The 9745-nt window shown below is 37.8% G+C and overlaps 2 long non-coding RNA genes across 3 annotated transcripts in view; one reads left to right on the top strand and one right to left on the bottom strand.

Moving 5' to 3' along the window:
• Positions 1 to 9149, bottom strand: part of LOC125485426 — a 104374-nt gene extending 95225 nt beyond the window's left edge. The window contains exons 1-3 of one of the 2 annotated variants that reach the window (XR_007264158.1): positions 8870 to 9149; positions 8618 to 8642; positions 7920 to 7999 (exon numbers count right to left, since the gene is read on the bottom strand). This is a non-coding gene — a long non-coding RNA (uncharacterized LOC125485426). The remainder of the gene's footprint in view (positions 1 to 7919; positions 8000 to 8617; positions 8643 to 8869) is intronic. The other variant, XR_007264159.1, reaches the window with a different exon arrangement.
• The window catches only part of LOC125485427, a 38498-nt gene continuing 37860 nt past the window's right edge, over positions 9108 to 9745 (top strand). The window contains exon 1 of the long non-coding RNA XR_007264160.1: positions 9108 to 9310. This is a non-coding gene — a long non-coding RNA (uncharacterized LOC125485427). The remainder of the gene's footprint in view (positions 9311 to 9745) is intronic.

Here is a 9745-nt window from a genome sequence, read left to right as displayed (position 1 = left end):
TCTTAAATACCAATATTGTAATATTCACCTTAATAGAAATCTATTCAAACTCAAAATAATTAATAACGCTGCTTACACCCTTAAAATGTAAGAAAGTGAACCAATCCCTCTCTTCACATAAAGGCTTTCTCTGGGTTGTGAACAGGTTCTCTTCGAGTCTGTTTGCTTGTCAGAACACAATACAGGATAATATAAAAGTAGCCATTCATAAGTATGTCCATATGGTGGATCTGTAAAATTATACCACTGCATGGGATCATGTTCCTTAAGTATTTGTTAGTTAGACATTCGTAAATCAGGGACTCATTATATGACAATTTGAAGGTAAGTCATCTGTAATGTCAATGGCATTGAGCTTGCCCAAAAAAATGCAATAGCAGCTATAACTGAAAAGGAATTAAAATTGTCCAGTTGGGCAAGCATCATTAATATGCATCTGTTGGCCTGGAAAAGTGGGCAAATTTTTCAAAATCCACTTGCAATCAAAATTCTAGAACTCAGCTAACATTACCAATAGGCTTCGTAGAACAGAACAGAAAGGAATCCAGAGAGTGGGAAAGGAAGAAAAATAAACACAACATATTCAGAAGTTTTAAATCAAGTGAACTATTCCACATCTATTCTATAACTTCATCTCAGCAGTCTGTTTACACATTGATACCGCAACATTTTAATCTTCTATTTGACACTTTTACAGTTTCAAGATTTGAACACTTTCAGAGTTTCAGCAAAGCAGTCATAAGCAGCACAATTGCCATTCAGTAAAACAGAATGAGAAATTACTAAGTAGCAATGCAATCAAGACATACAATAATTTAACATTAACCTGAAGATGGTTCTATTTCTTAGATATCAATATTGTGATATTCACTTTAAAACAAACAACATACTGAGTTAAATTATGAAAAGTTTAACTCTAAGCAATGGGAACTGATAGACAGTTCTTTAGCAGTGGAAAAAATGGTGAATGAAAACAGATTATGAAAACATCAAATGTAGTGCAACTTTATTAATCATATGATTGTCATGGTGTATTACAGTGAGATGTGGGGCTATTTGCTAATTCATAATTTTACTTCCCACTGTATTCTGCATTACAGAGTTTATTGTTTAAAAAAAATTGGAAGTTTTCCGCGTGTGAGATTCTGATAATATTTGGAACACAGCACAAGTCTTAGTAAGGAAGGTGGAAAAGAAAATTACAAAACAGGTATTTTGGGATCCTCCATATAAAATTTTGGGCGTATATTCATGTCTATTTAAACTGCTTTAAAACTAATACTTTTATCATTTGCATGACAACAGGGCCATGCCAAGGGGATTTTTTGTAAAATGTAAATTAGGAGCAGACTAAATTATCAAACAAATCCTGCAGGAAGGTTTTGGTGCAAAGTTGCATAAATTTCCTTTAAAAATTCTGCATAGCAAGGCTGTTGCACCATTGTTATACAGAAGATTAGAAAAAGGTCCTTGGTCAAAGTTTGTGGGTTGCTAATAATAAGACATCCTGATATTGATCCTACGACATCTCCCCACTGTGGCGAGGGACTCAAACGATTTCAGTGGTATAGACAGTCTTACAGGTCTCTTCCTCACACAATTTAACAGCTGGATTAAAAAAATTACACATGTACAAACAGAAACTAGCAGCTGAGGAAATTTAACGTTTTTAAATATTAAATAGAAACTTGGGTGAAGTAGGCAGATACATGATCATGACTTCAGTTTATGTCAATACATCATTCCTGGCTATGCCTCATGGTTCAAGACAATCTGCTAACACTATTGGATGTATTGTTACATCATGGACTCAGTACTAGATATTTAAAATTGTACATTATAGCCTGTTCATTTAGTTTGTAGTTAACGATTTCAGTTTAGATCATCCCCTTAACAAAAGCACCATCAAGTCTTCTCAGGCAAACTCTAACGCCAATGCCAATTTAACAATCCCAATGAGAATGCACGAAGAACTCAGAGAGAGGTTCAACTAAAAATGCAATTTTTTTATCTTATTAAGAGTTTTGCTTCTAAATATCAGGTCAAATATCATGCGAACTATCATACAGCAGTGCCTTCACACTGAGCACAACTGAAAAAATGCAATAGCTTGTATTATTCATATTTTAAGTTACATCAATGGTGCAGTTACATATTTCAGTAGTACACTTTAAATTATGACAGCATCTGACATGGATGCCAAACATGCTCACATTGTTCCTGTGGGCAAAATGCAGGGCACAGTCATTGAAAAATTCATATATAAACATCATAAGTGACCACATCATTAGAATGGAAACCTCTCAAATCAGCTGACTTTACTTCACTGAGGAAGACAATTGAAAATAATTAGTGAAATAAAACAAAAATTAGTTCACGAGGTCATTGGGAAAGAAATAAAGTAATACTTGGGATTTGGTGATCACTCACAGGACTTATACCAGATGAGCTTTGCATAAAAAAGTAATTGATTGCAAACAGGTGATTTTGTGGTGGACGATGAAAGGAAGAAAGTTACACAGGTGACTTGGTGGTGGGGAGAAAAGAAGTTCAGCGGTGTGTTGAATATACATCTGGATGTAAAAACACCTCAGACTGGAATTTATTGCCCAATCTTTGCACCAGCTCAGATTACTTTGTTTGAAACAGCACTTTTTGTGGCACCGTCATTAACACAGCTAGTTCCAGAAAATCTCCTCGCAACAACGTAAAGGACCAGGAACATGCATCGAACTCATGTGACTTAGAGGGAAACTTGGAAGTGGTAGGGTTCCCATGCAGCCATTCCTCTAGGTGTTGGAAGTTGCAAGTTCCAATGGTACTACCAAAGAAGCTTGCAATTGGTACAATACATTAGATACTATGGTTACACTGCATACTATGGATGACAATGTAGAGTGGGTGGATATTTATGTCAATAGATACTATGCTGATGAATTAGCCTACTTATTCCTGGATTGTGTTGTTGTTGAGGATCTCAAAAATTATTGGAACTATATCTATCAAGATAAGAGTATATCATTCCATCTTGACCCTGGCTTGCACCTTGCAGGTGGCATAAAGGCTGTGAGGAGTTAAGAGTCCAATCTCTGGTCTACATCAGCATTCATGGTATTTCTGATTGATAGTGACCCTCAGGCCAAATGCCCCACCTCCTGACTTTTGTTGATGTTAATTGCTGCCTGCCACTTCTTGGGTACAAGTGCTGCTTGCTACTAACCAGCCAAAGTTTAAATGTTATCCAGGACTTGCTGCACACAGTGCTGAACTGTAATTCATTACCCAAGGTTATGCAAACTGAGCTGAACACTGGATTCACAACAGTCACAATTCTGTCGTTAAAATGGACAAAGAGACAATTCATAAAGCAGCTGAAGATAGTTGGGCTCAACAGGGCCTTAGCTCTTGCAAACATTTGCAACATCCAGTTTGTCTTAAAATCAAGTTCTTTACAAACATTTTGCTACAAATTGCTTTTTCTTTAAATATTACATCTCTTGGAAAAATGTACAATTAAATATTTTGAAACATTTAAGTTACTACAAACATCAGAGTTCCACATATACTGGACAAAAGGTGATTTTTTTTTTTTTTTTTTTACAAATAATACATCAACTTTCTCAATAAGCAATAAGAATTAAATACCACTTCAGCCCCATTAACACATTATTCATTTTTTCAAAATTGTTATGACATAATTAATGGAGTTCAAACCAGGTGCTAACGTGACCTATTTTAGAAAAAGTGCTGAAAAAAGTTGTTTATTACTTTGAGGTTTGCCTACCATTGTAAATGTTAGAAGTGTAATATAATACATACCCCACAATAAACAGAAAATAGTCATAAATGTAATAATCGAAATATAATGGCTGCCTACTCAGACTTTTGTTAACAGAATCAAAATACTGGTCTGAAGAAGCAAATCATTGAGTATATAAGATGCAATTTGGATTTTAAATAAAACTAAAACATTTTTAGTAAAAGACCTAAATCAATCTAATCTCTTCTTCATACGTCAGTCCTACCATCCTAGGAATCCGTCCAATAAACCTTCATTGTACTCCTTCTATAGGCAGAGCATCCTCTCTCAGATGAGGAGACCAAAAGTGCACAAACTACTCCAGATGTGGTCTCATCAAGGCCCTATACAATTGCAGCAAGACATCCCTGCTCCAGTACTCAATTCCTCTTGCTATGAAGGCCAACATTCCATTTACCTTCTTTACTGCCTGCTGCACCTGTATGTTTACTTTCAGCAACTAACATACAAGGATATCTCCCCTTTTCCCAATCTATTGCATTTAATAATCCACCTTGTTTTTGTTACCAAAACAGATAACCTCACATTTATCCACATTATAACTCCATCTGCCATGCATGTGTCGATTTGTGCTTCCTCCTTATAGTTCATCCTCCCACCCATTTGTAAAACTGGAGATATTACATTTAGTTCCTTCATCTAAATCATTAATATATGTTGTGAACAGCTGGGGTCCTAGCACTGACTCCTTTGGTATCCCATCAAACACTGGCCACCACTACATTCTAACAGACTGGAAACTGTCAGTTCTCCATCCATGTCAGTACACTACCCCCAATCCCGTGCTTTAATGTTACAGGCTAATCTCTTAAGTGGGACCTTATTGGACACCTTTTGAATGTCCAAGTAAACCACATCCATGATTCCCTATTATCAACTTTACTGGTTGCAACCTCTTAAAACTCCAGTAGATTTATCAAGCACAATTTCTGTGTCGTAAATCTACGCTGACTGTCCAGTCCTATCACTGTTTTCCCAAGATGAATATTTAACTGTTTCATATCAGATTATTCTAAAATTGATGACACAGTTGATCAGATTACTAAAGCGAGAGTAAACCACAAGTGTAAAACACTAAGTGAGATAGGCTAAAGGATTATGATCAGATTCTATTTTGAGACCTCCACTTAGAGTTTTAAACACATTCTATTAGATTGGAGTTCATTCTGTTGAGGAGTGTAAAAATCAACACTTGTTTTCAATTTATAACTACTATTTGTTTGCTATATGTTTTCATACAAATTAAATTTTCAATGAAATTATACTCTAGGTTTAATTGGAAGTTCAATAATCTTTTGGCTCAAATAATGAGAAATGAAAGTTGCATGGTCCTAATGATGCAGAACGTCGGTACAAATACGAACATCTTGGTGTAATGCACCCCAATTTAAAGATTAGGCTTTTTCTACCTAGAAAAAAAATTGCTGTCACTTAGTTCGACATTGCTCAAGCAAAGGAAAATAGCATGACAGCATAGAAACAGGCAATTCAGTCCAACTCATACCTATGCTCCTCACGAGTCTTCTCCTATCTTCGTACATCTAATCCAATCAGCATAACTTTTTATTCCTTTCATGTTCATCCAGTTTGTCTTTAAATACTTCTCTGCTATTTGTCTGAACTACTACTTTCTCTTTATTTTAATCACACTGCTAATAAAGTTTCTTCTGAATTCTCTTTTGGACATAATTGTGACAGACTCTTATTTGCAGTGCCTAGTTTTGTTCTCAACCACAGGTAGAAACATTTCTGCATTAACCCTTTCAAAAAATTTCACAATCTTAAACAGGGGTCAGTGGGCTTAGTTGGCTGGATTGTGTTGCAGACTGGTACCAACTGTATACCAGCTGAGATTACCATGAAGGTCCCTCCTTCTCAACCTCTCCCCTCACTGGAGGAGTGGTGACCCTCAGGTTAAACCACCACCAGTAGTCTTTCGCCAATGAAATAACAGCCCAATAGTCTACTGTGGCTATTGGTGACTCTACTTTTACATTACTTAAATCTTAAAATTCCTGAATCAGTTCACCCTCATCCTTCTCTCTTCTGACACGCATCTTAGTTCTGAAATCATTCTTTTAAATCTCAAATACTTTGTAGCATAGGTATAATTTGGAGAATCAGAATTGTGCACATTATCAACCAAGGTTCTGTACGTGTTAAACACAATTTTCCTTCCCGTCATTTATTACCTATCCAAAAACTGACTTCAGTGCTGATTGCTGCTTTGAATAAAAATCACCTTACTAACCTGTGTTCAGTAAAGTTGATGACTTGTGTATCTACACCAAAATATTTCTACTTCACCCGTCTATTTTCCATAAAGTCTATGACATCCTTGGCTTTACAGCAAATGCGCTAGGTGTTTTTTGTTTGAGTTATAGTTTATAGTAAAATTTTCATTCAGAATTAAACTGTTCAAGAACCTCAAGTCTATTTTGCCCTAATATTCAGCAGTTTAGCACATGCTTAAATAATTTTAAACAACCATGGTTTTCTGTGATGTAGGTTAAACAAACAACATTTGTTTAAATACCTTAGTACTTTTAGTTAACTTTACAACATTAGGAAAAAGCAACATGAAACACTGCTCAAAACACTTGATTTAAATAACAAGTATTTTAGACATTGAATATTCAAACCTAAGTAGGCTAAGCGTATTTCCTAAAATAATCACGAAAATTAAATATAAAATGTAAACTTAATTCAAACACGGTCATATTAAAAATAACAGAGGCTTATTGCTGACAGCAGTTCCTCCAATGGCATAGCAAATCAGAGAGAAGCTGTCATATCAATTAAAAATCCCAATTTGATACTTAATCTAGGCTGAGTTATCTGTTCAGAGACAATGCAAAAGCAGGAAATAGACCTCAGTGCACCTGGGATAGGAAGTGGGGAAAGAAAAATCAAGGCTCACAATTCTAATCTCTATCAACTTTCAGTTACTAGCAACATACGTTGGATGAGGACAGGATTGAGACATGCAGAGACTCCCCTGCATCAGATAACTTGCCAAATCTTAGACAAGCTCAAATACGAATTCTCGTTACTTAAATAAAAAGCAAATAGGAGAGAACAACAACAGACAGTGACCAAAAACTTTTTTTGGTGCTCAGACACATGTTTTCCTAATTCAATTAAAGGATGCAACTTGAGATTTTTTTTTTTTTAATTCGGTACCCTTTAACTAATAACTGAAATTTGATAGTGTGCTCAAGTCTACATACAACCAAAAGGCTAACTTGGGATTGTCAAATTTTGCCCACACCTTCCAATTAATGCAATATTGAGATTGATAGCAACAGCACACTTTTACACAGCAAGTCCCTTCATTGGGCAGAAAATTCTTTTGCAACTACGTCCGGTGCAGAGATCAGCAACTTTCAATGATTTACAAGCAAAAGAAAGTGTCAAACCAGTTTTTTTTCCATTCAAGCTTATGTTCATATGTAACATGATCAATAATAGCACGTGTGCATAGATAACATGTTACGAAGAAAACTGGATAAATGATAGACGAAAAATTATTTCAACAAGGAGTGATCCATCTTTCAGACATTAAACTTGCACTTTTTTAAAGAAAATATTTGGCAGAAAATGCTCCCAACATAAAATCCAGGGAATTGATTCCACAAAGTTGATTACATTGCCCCACAAAACATACAGCTGATTGTATAAAGTCCTTTAAAATGAAAGGCTGTGTATAATGTCATGAAGAGAGATACCATAATTGTTACAAAATCAAGATTTTGTAGCTGGTGTGCTTGTGTAATTTAACCTGTGCCATCAATATTAACATCACACATTCCCAAGCACCTAAACTTTAAAAACATTTATCCTACTAAAGTAATTACTTCTAACTTCTTTCTAGGCCTGCTGCTACAAAATCCATAAAACTGCACAAGAGCTACATAGTGTTCTCTAGCTTGAATGCCCCTTTACAATGTACAATATGTATAGAATATGTAATTTGCCAAATTATCATTCTAGCATCCAAAGAATGAAAAATTAATACTTATGGTTTTCCAACTGACTAGTTTGTTTGCCAGACTACCCTGAGCTAGAGATCTTAAGATAAAATAGGTATTTAACTCACCTGATTGGACTGGCTACTTAGGTATGGCTCAAAATCATTGTCGTGCACTGTATCCTTTTGATGCAATGAACCATTTTGCACTGTAATGTAAAACATTCTAGTAAATGTCCATACAAGTCCTGCAAATATTCAAAAGTTGTAATAAAAATTGTGGCAAAAACAAAGAAAATGATATACGTATATAGAGAATCAAGATCTGAAAACAGAAAACAAAAGGAGTAAATATCGAACGGCAGACGCATTTCTAACATTTTCTGTTTTCAAAAGTTGCATTTTGTTAAATTTCAGATGACTGCACTCTTGTTAAACAGGGGAAGAAAGGAACTCGCGTTTATGCAAACGAGTAACAATAAACTCTCCTCACAATTGCTTTTCTGGACAAAAGGAGGAACGTTCAAAGGAGAAACATCTGACGTTTCCTTAGTACAAGTCATCATAAAGCGGGAGGAGGCCGATCCCACGACTAGAGGGGAAACTTGGCCTTAACTCCCAACTTTCATCGGGCATTTCCGCCACATTTAGTCCTGATGTTGCCGCCGACCCCAAATCACCAAGGCATAGCCCGGACGGGAAAGGGAGGGATAGGAGGATACCTCCCGAGTGGCACGCAGCAGATAAAATAAAAGCCATTCATGGCAACTTTCCACGTTATTTAAGGCATCTGCAGCAGCCGCGGGGCCTCCAGGCCAGCACTTTACCTTTATTCTCTTGTCCTTTCGCTCTCTGTTTAGGGGCCACCACCGGACGGACACAGCAGCAAACGGGAAGCAAATTAAATAAAAAAGAGAAGTGTTAAGGCAGATTCGCGGCCTCGGTAAATTGTAGAACGAAGCCCGCGGCTCACCCCCCTCCCCCCCAGTGAAGCAGCGAGAGGAGGAGTGTGTGTTGAAGAGGGGGGGGGGGGGGGGTAGAACACAACAAAGACCCAGCCGCTTCCGAGCCCTGCCTACCTGAGGGTCAACGCTTGTCGCAGACATTCTTCATTAATCGCCACTTGCACCGGGCTCGGATTCCGAAGGGGTCTCTCGGAGTGCGGGGTGTTGGGGGCGGGCTAAGTAGCTTAGAGGCCGCAGTTTCTACCCACCCACCCCCCTCTTCAACTTAGCTTCCTCGCTCGGCTTTCTCAGGCGTTTAACCCAATGGCGACCATACTCAGGATCCGATGACGTAGTACGCATTCGGCGCGGTGACGTCACCGAGTCCGCAACAAGTGATGACGCAATGCGCGCGCGCCCTCCTCCACCACCTCAGGCCGGGATGGCCAAATGTTCGGGAATGTGGCAGTGTGGTCTCCCTGCCCTGTGTAGTTAACGCCTTATTCTCGAGTATTGCCGCATTGAAAATGGTCGCCAGAGTATTTAGTCACACGAAGTTCTGCCTCTGTTTTGATTGTGAGTTATGTGTAAAGTGGATGCTAAGGTTTTAACCAGGATCGTGGGGTTGGGGAGGACCGCTAATTAATGTTTATTTCATTGCTGTGCGAAACTCTGAGCACGATTTCAAATTGCTGCAAATAGGCACAACTTGAGACCGACTGGAGTTTTTTTTTCATGAGTCGAAATTCGTGGGATGATCGTAGCTCGACACTTCTCACCACGGCCTAATACTCGGCCTCCTCGTTTTGGAACACCTGTTCCTCGCTGCCTGTACAGTGTCTTACCGCCCTCTGTTTACATGTTCGGAGTAATAATAGACCAGCACATTTGTTGATCACTTGTAAACTGCTTGAATTATTTCTATCAGAGATAGTAGGAACTGCAGATGCTGGAGAATCCGAGACAACAAGGTGCAGAGCTGGATGAACACAGCAGGTCAAGCAGCATCAA

This window comes from Rhincodon typus, chromosome 19, assembly GCF_021869965.1.
Source record: "Rhincodon typus isolate 14 chromosome 19, sRhiTyp1.1, whole genome shotgun sequence".
In the NCBI taxonomy this organism is placed as follows: Eukaryota; Metazoa; Chordata; class Chondrichthyes; order Orectolobiformes; family Rhincodontidae; genus Rhincodon; species Rhincodon typus.
This window is presented reverse-complemented; position numbering and strand designations above follow the sequence as displayed.